The following is a 7,011-nucleotide window of genomic DNA, read 5'->3' as shown; positions in this document are numbered from 1 at the left end:
AAAATAAAGCTTTAATAAGTTGTACTTAAGCAAAATTACTTGTAATCTTGGATTTTAAGTAATATGCATCAATAAACATTAATTCATGCATAAAAAATGGTTTTTAAGAGTTTTTGTCAAATGTTTTATAATATAGTATAGATAAGAATATACATGGAGAGTCACCTTTGAAAACTAACAAACTTGTATCCCTATTTTTCAAATAAGGGAGGCGGGACGCACATAATAGCCTGCAACTGTCAGGCCACGTGTCTTCAACCTACAGGATCTGGCTAAAACCCTTTCATCTCTGACTCTTAAGGCGGAAAAAACACTCGAGTGCCCCTAGATAATCTCCTTATTTAAGGGAGGAATTATCTTCATTATATTCTTTACGCTTTCAAATATCCCTAAAATCTTTAACGTTCTTCAAAGCTGCAAGAACTTTCAAAATTCTTGAAGAACTCTCAAAAGCTACTAATACCTTTAATCAATCATGTTCTTCAAACATCCTCCATCGATTACAAGTAAGTTCACAGATTTCTTCCTTCAAATCTCCAAATCACCATCAAAAACCCTAAAATTCTTCTCAAAACCTTGTTCTAAAGAGAAACCCTAGAATCGGTTACCTTCCCTGTTTTTGAAACCTGCAACACAAAACGCAAAAATATCTTCTTCACCCTCAGAATAAACAACTCGCAAACATACACCACAACCCACAAATCCCTTGAAGGGACTAACCACAATGTGATTCCCTTACATCTCAAACCAAACAACCATGCCCTTCATCTTATCCTCGACAACTTCAATTCAAAGTACCACCCAGTGGTTGATGTTCTTCATCACCACTTTCTGAACCCTGCCCTGACCAATGTGGATGACGTTGTTTCGGAAAATTTCATCCAAGAATACCGGCAGTCCTGTGAGGTGATTTCAAATGAAAGGGGATTCTAGAGGAATACTATCTCTCTGACCGAAAAGAATATTGCAACGTTAGGATCTCAAGGTCACTATTCTCCCAAGTACTCCAAATCCTAACCAAGACTGACCTTGGATTGGCTGAGTATGCGCCTCTCCCAATAGAAGAAGAGCTTGTCAAATTCCTGAAGATGCTTGGGTATAACCAACAGATCAAGTACCCGTCTCAGTTCAGGTGCCAGTTCCTGCCACCAATGTGGAACGTTATGTTCACATTGGTTAACCGGTTCCTAACTGAAAAGATAGGAAGCATGAACATTTGCGCAACCAACATCTTGCAGCTGCGGTACAGGATCTTCTTCGACCTGCCTTTGGACTATTCGTTTATCCTCTACACAGAATTCAAGGTGGTCGTGACCAAGAAGAACTTTGACGTCTCGAAGGGAAAGGATCTGTCGGCTCTACTCTTTCCACGCTTTCTAGGCCTTCTCCTAAGGCCTAGCATAGAGGATCAAGATGTTGAGTGCTCTGCATACCCCGTGGCCGAAGTACATCTCCTCGCCACATACAGACCTACTCTGCACAAAGCTGGCTACCCTGCAGAGAGGCCGCTCCCATGAAAGCTAATGGATTACATCAAAACGAGGGAGGTAAAGAGAGCTTACCGTCTGTATGCAAGTCACTAGAATCAGTGACTCGAACCCGAGACACATAAGCGAAGTTGTTGAGGGAGGAGAGGTTGCGCGAGAGTTGGAGGGGGAGAGTGAGAGGGAAAGGCTGAGGGAGATAGAGAGGTTGGAGAGAGAGAGAGAGAAGAGGTAATAAGAAAAGAAACAAAAACAGAAGGAGTTGAAAAAGAGACAAAGGGAAGAAAAGAAAAGAAAGGAAGAACTAGCCAAAAAGGCTAAGTTTGAGAGGACACAGAAGGAGAAGGAGGAAGAGAAGAAAAGAACAAGAGAGGAGAGAGAAAGAAAGGAGGAAGAAGAAAGAAAAGAGCGGGAAAAATCTCTGAGCTAGAGCTCTGACGATTAAGGAGATGAAGGAGGTGATGCTCTGGTTCAGGGGGAGCTAGTGCATGAGGGTGTTAGAAATAGGCACATATACTTTCCCAGCTCAACTCCTAGTGTAACACATCTTCTGACCCAGTTGGTCGAGCAACAAGAGTCATTGAAACGGAGGTGTACGCCTTGAACCCTAACCAGCCGAGCCAGCCAAAGGTCACATCTGCTTATGGCTATAATAGCCAAAGGGAACCCATATCTCAAGGTTCATCCTCTCAAAAGGGTGAATCCAATGATAGAATAAGTGGCATGTCTCCCCATGCCACGCTACCTTCCCACATAGAGGAATTTGTTTCCTCTGCACGAGCGATTTCCCCACCTTATTTAGAGCAAGGGTTAGATGCACGCGACTTTGAGACTCTCGACAGGTCTCAAAATCCTCTCAATGAGGACCTTCCATCAGACTCTGAATCTAGTGGAAGAGTTCCTCTTGCCAGAAGAGCCGCAGTATCCTCTCCACATGTAGAGATACAAGGATCGGCTGGAAATCCTTTCTTGTCCAACATCCAACAAGACTTGAATGAAGGTGTCCTAGGAACGAGGACAAACTCTAGCCCATGTATAGAGCCAGAGGTTACCCCAACAGCATACGTCATGAGGGATCAGTTCCAGTCATTCGCCACCACTGTGTTGTGCTCCCTGGAAGAGCTAAAACTCAACATGGCCCGTGCGGAGCCATCAAATTCTGCTCTGAATGAAGTTCGATAATCTATTGCAGTATTTAGAGATGAGTCTTTGACAAATGTTGCTCATCTCGAACAAACCTTGGAATTGACGGCAAAACATAATGAAGCCCTGCAAAAGGTAATCCAACATATATAGAGGGAGAACGCACAACCAAGGCCAACACCTACAAATTAGCAAGCGCTCATTCCTTTTAGCGCCCTTGCGGACTACGTCAGCAAATCAGAGATGGTGACTCTGGGTGATAAACTTCTACAGAAGGTGGCCGATTTCACGTCGGACTTTAACAACACGCCCAAGAAAGCTACCGTAGAGATGCGATGCTCATTGGCAGCATTCAAATTCCGAGCAGACATGGAAATCAAAAGGTCACTCAGGCAGCTACAGACATAGTAGATATCATTGACACGAAAGATAAGGTGATGCCTTCTATAGAGCTCAAAACAAAGAAAAAGAAGAAGTTGTGCATGCGACGAAAGCTCAAAGAAGAAGAGGAGACTTGATGATGAAGAGGATCCAAATCAGTCTAGTTCTCAAAATCATCAAGAGGGGGAGAAGCAGCAAGAGCAAAAACCAACAGTTGCCCCCTCTTCTTCTGCACTGGCCAAAACTCCTTCAACTCAAGTGTCTGTCCCTCAAGCTCAGATGTTGGAGACTACAAAGCCAGAGCCTGCACTTGGTGGAGAGAGCTCTATACTAAAGCTCTTATCCACCTACGCCTCTTCACCAAGCAAGTCCTCCTCCTCACCAGAATGCTTTATGGATATTGTTTCATAAAGAGGAGTGGATAACAAGGAAGTGGTTGTGAATGTCTTGGAACCAGAGGAGGGGCCTCCCAGAGCATCAAGGCCTCCTGCAACTACAATTCTACTTCCTCCTCAAATAACAGGTGTCGTTCCACCTCCACACAAACAGACTCACCGATTCAAAGTTCTTGTTCAAGGAACCAAAGTCGTCCACCCTTCTGAAGTCAAGTCGAGTCATCAAAGAAGAGCTGGCGCAGCGGGAACCAGCAGCAGCAAGCCTCAGAGCTCCAAGTCTATCCAAGATCGTATAAAAGAGATCAAGGACCAAATGGATGTGATGATGAGGCCAATCCCCAAAGATAAACCTATTGATGACTCTGAAGCAAATGAGAAGATATACAAGTTCTTGTACAGCTAGAGGGAAGAAGTGCCCAGTCAGAAGATCAACTTACACCCCATGGCACAGAAGCACATTCGACAGTGTTTTCTTCGTCAGTACACGTAGCCCGTCAGCCAAGTTCACTTCGTGGATGGGATAAAGCAAGTACTCGACATCAAGAAGAGAACATTTGCCCCCAACCAGATCATCTTCCATGAGTATCTGGTAGAACTGTCCTGGGGTCATATCAGCGTCTTTACAGACTGTGATCTCATAAACCTCAACCCTTGGGATCTTCTTACTCTATCATTTGCCAGACCATGACAGACTTACTTAACTTCAGAAGCAAGGTGGACTTCCAGATCACTCTGGATATGGGGATCGATCAACTTAGTGTCACTGCGCCCAAAGACAAACTTGAAGGCATTAAGTACATCCCCTCCTGGACGGTGATAGTGGATCCAGAGCTAGGGGTGGTCTATCATGACGAACATGGAGAGAAGGTGTTCTTCTTAGACGAGCAACGCTTTAAATACTCCAACTCAACTCTGCGATTCATAAAGAACAACGTACACAGTGGAATAGATCAGACCTCTGGCGCAAGAGAGAGAGCCTCTGCTCTTATCCGATCAATCGAAAGTGTGCTTGAATTTCGTAAGCTTCTTAGGAGGTTCATGAAACTTCAACACCTCTAGGTCTCTCTCTTGTAATCTTTTGAAACTTCTCTTACTATGTAATTTTCTTTTCAGTACTTGTAATTCCGTTTCGATAAAAGAAATTTACATACATAGGACCATGTTGGCCTCTTGCTTTCCTATCCTAGATTTACATTCAAGCAAAGTCTTCTACATTTACACTTATGGGGAGATTGTTAGATTTATTTTATGAAGTGTAAGTAAGAAGCCTTTTGCTCTAGTCAAGAGGACTTAATCTAGGAAGCAGCCGAGAACAAGAGCTCGGATGCAGAGCTCGTATGTGGAGATCACGAAGACTAAGAGATACTCGGATGTCTCTCGCATACAGAGCCCGTGCACAAGCAAAGGAAGATCAAGCCTTAGCATCGAAAAGCTTAAGGACCTGATGTAGAGCAACAACTCCAGACACAGAGCCTTTGCACTATACATGCAGAACCTCTGGGTCTCGTCCACCCTTATCACAAGTGTTCCAATCAAAAACCGACACGTGTACAGAAACGGTTCCGACTTTCAAGCATTGTGAAGGCAAATGATTCTTAATTCGTTGACCGAGCTTCAAGCCAGAATTATTGAAGATTCTGTTTCAATGGCATATATAAAGATGTTTCCTCTCAGGAAACAAAGTATACCGAATTGCCATATTTTGAAGACGCTCCTGCTAGAGAGAAAATACTTGTGAGAATTAGATTATTGTTGAGAGTTTTATTTACTATAACTTTCTTCAATTCAATACAACTGACTTGTTCAACACATAAACTTTATTTGTGTTTTTGTTCATCTCAGTTAACCATTTCTAATATCATAGTTGCTGTTCTGCTCATCTATTGACTTAAGTTGTGATAATTAGATCATTAGAGGATTCTGGGTTCCAACATTGTATATAAAGAAGTATTTGGTAATTTATGATACGTGGTTCTTATTTTATTAATATTTTAATTATGTACTTTTTCATAATTTTCATTTACGTTCTATTATAAATTTTGTTTTACAAATTCATAATATTTATTCATATTTTTATTAATTTTTTACAAATCCTAAAAACAATTTTGAAGGAAGAAAGCTTGAAAAAGTAGCATCATATTTTCGATTATCATTTATATCTGTAACATAAGGGGGCGTTTGGTTCGTAAAATGGAATTCAATGGAATTAGAATTCATCAAATGAATTTGACTTTGAGGGAATGGAATGGAATTTGACCATGTCTTTTGATTGCGTTTGGTTGGATGGAATTGGAATGGATCCTTAACCGAATTGGAATTTGTTTGTTTTATTCAGGGAATTCAACGAGAAAATTACAGGCAAAAAAAACTGAAACCGAAACTTTCGGGCTGGGTTCGGGGACATCTTATCAGGGACGGGGCGGAGATCGGGGACAAATTCGGGGATTTTAACGGGGACGGGGGCGGGGACGGGGACGGTGATCATCGGCCCGGCCCGGCTTGATATGTGTATGTATATTAATTTTGATATATATATATATATATATATAATATTAAATTCGGGGATTTTTAGTCAGTTACAACCAACGGTAAACGGGAAAAAGAGGATTTTTACCTTCACAAATTCCCCAACGGGGATCGGGGAAACCGCGGGACCCTATAAGATCCCCGACGGGGATTAGGGCGGTCATGGGGACGGTTTTAGTTATTGGTTTCTGGGACGGGGATACCAATAACCGGCCCGAACCTGGCCCGTTGTCATTCTTAGTTTTAAACGAGATCGAGCATAGCAGAACAGAGCAAATCGAGATACAACATCGATTAATGGATGAGGGCTAAGGAATTTGTCGGATTGGAATTTGAAATTCGTGGTATATGCGGTGGAATTGTGAAATCAATGAATTAAGAAATTGAAAGGATTCTTTCACATCTATTATGTGAACCAAACATGGGATTTGGAATTTGGTCAAAGATTTGGATATTCCAATTCCTTTCAATTCCGCCAAATTCCATGAACCAAACACCCCCTAAGTTTCCTTACATGATTGAATTTTTTAAATTACCCCATGTAATATACAAATAATTAAGATAAATATTTGAATAAGATAAACATTTAAATATTATGCGGGAAAATCAATCAAAAAGTACATTCATATTAAATTAAGAAATGGTAATTGACACAAATAATTAAATAAAACAAAAAAAAAACAGTTAAATAAATTTACTCCTTATTTAAATAATAATTGATTACCATATTTAACAACAATATATTAGTGACCCAACTAAGTAAATAGTATTAATAAAACTAACCAACTAAACGTATCAATATTTGTAACTAATTGAGAATGCCTAAATAAAGAATGATATGTCAAAAACAATAAGAATTATACTAAATCAATTAAAACTGAATGAGTCGACGCTAAAATCAAATTAACTAGTGATCTGATTCGTTATTTGAAATAACTAAAAATTGGATCTGATAAATCTAATTAAACAAAAATAATTAAACACACTTAATGTAAATAAATAAATAAATTATAAATTGGTTGGTCTTGTTTGAATAAGGACTTAAAATAAATAATAATTAATTAATAAATTCCAATATAAAT

This window comes from Cynara cardunculus, assembly GCF_001531365.2.
Source record: "Cynara cardunculus var. scolymus isolate 2C chromosome LG 2, CcrdV1, whole genome shotgun sequence".
In the NCBI taxonomy this organism is placed as follows: Eukaryota; Viridiplantae; Streptophyta; class Magnoliopsida; order Asterales; family Asteraceae; genus Cynara; species Cynara cardunculus.
Note: the sequence above shows the minus strand (reverse complement) of the source record.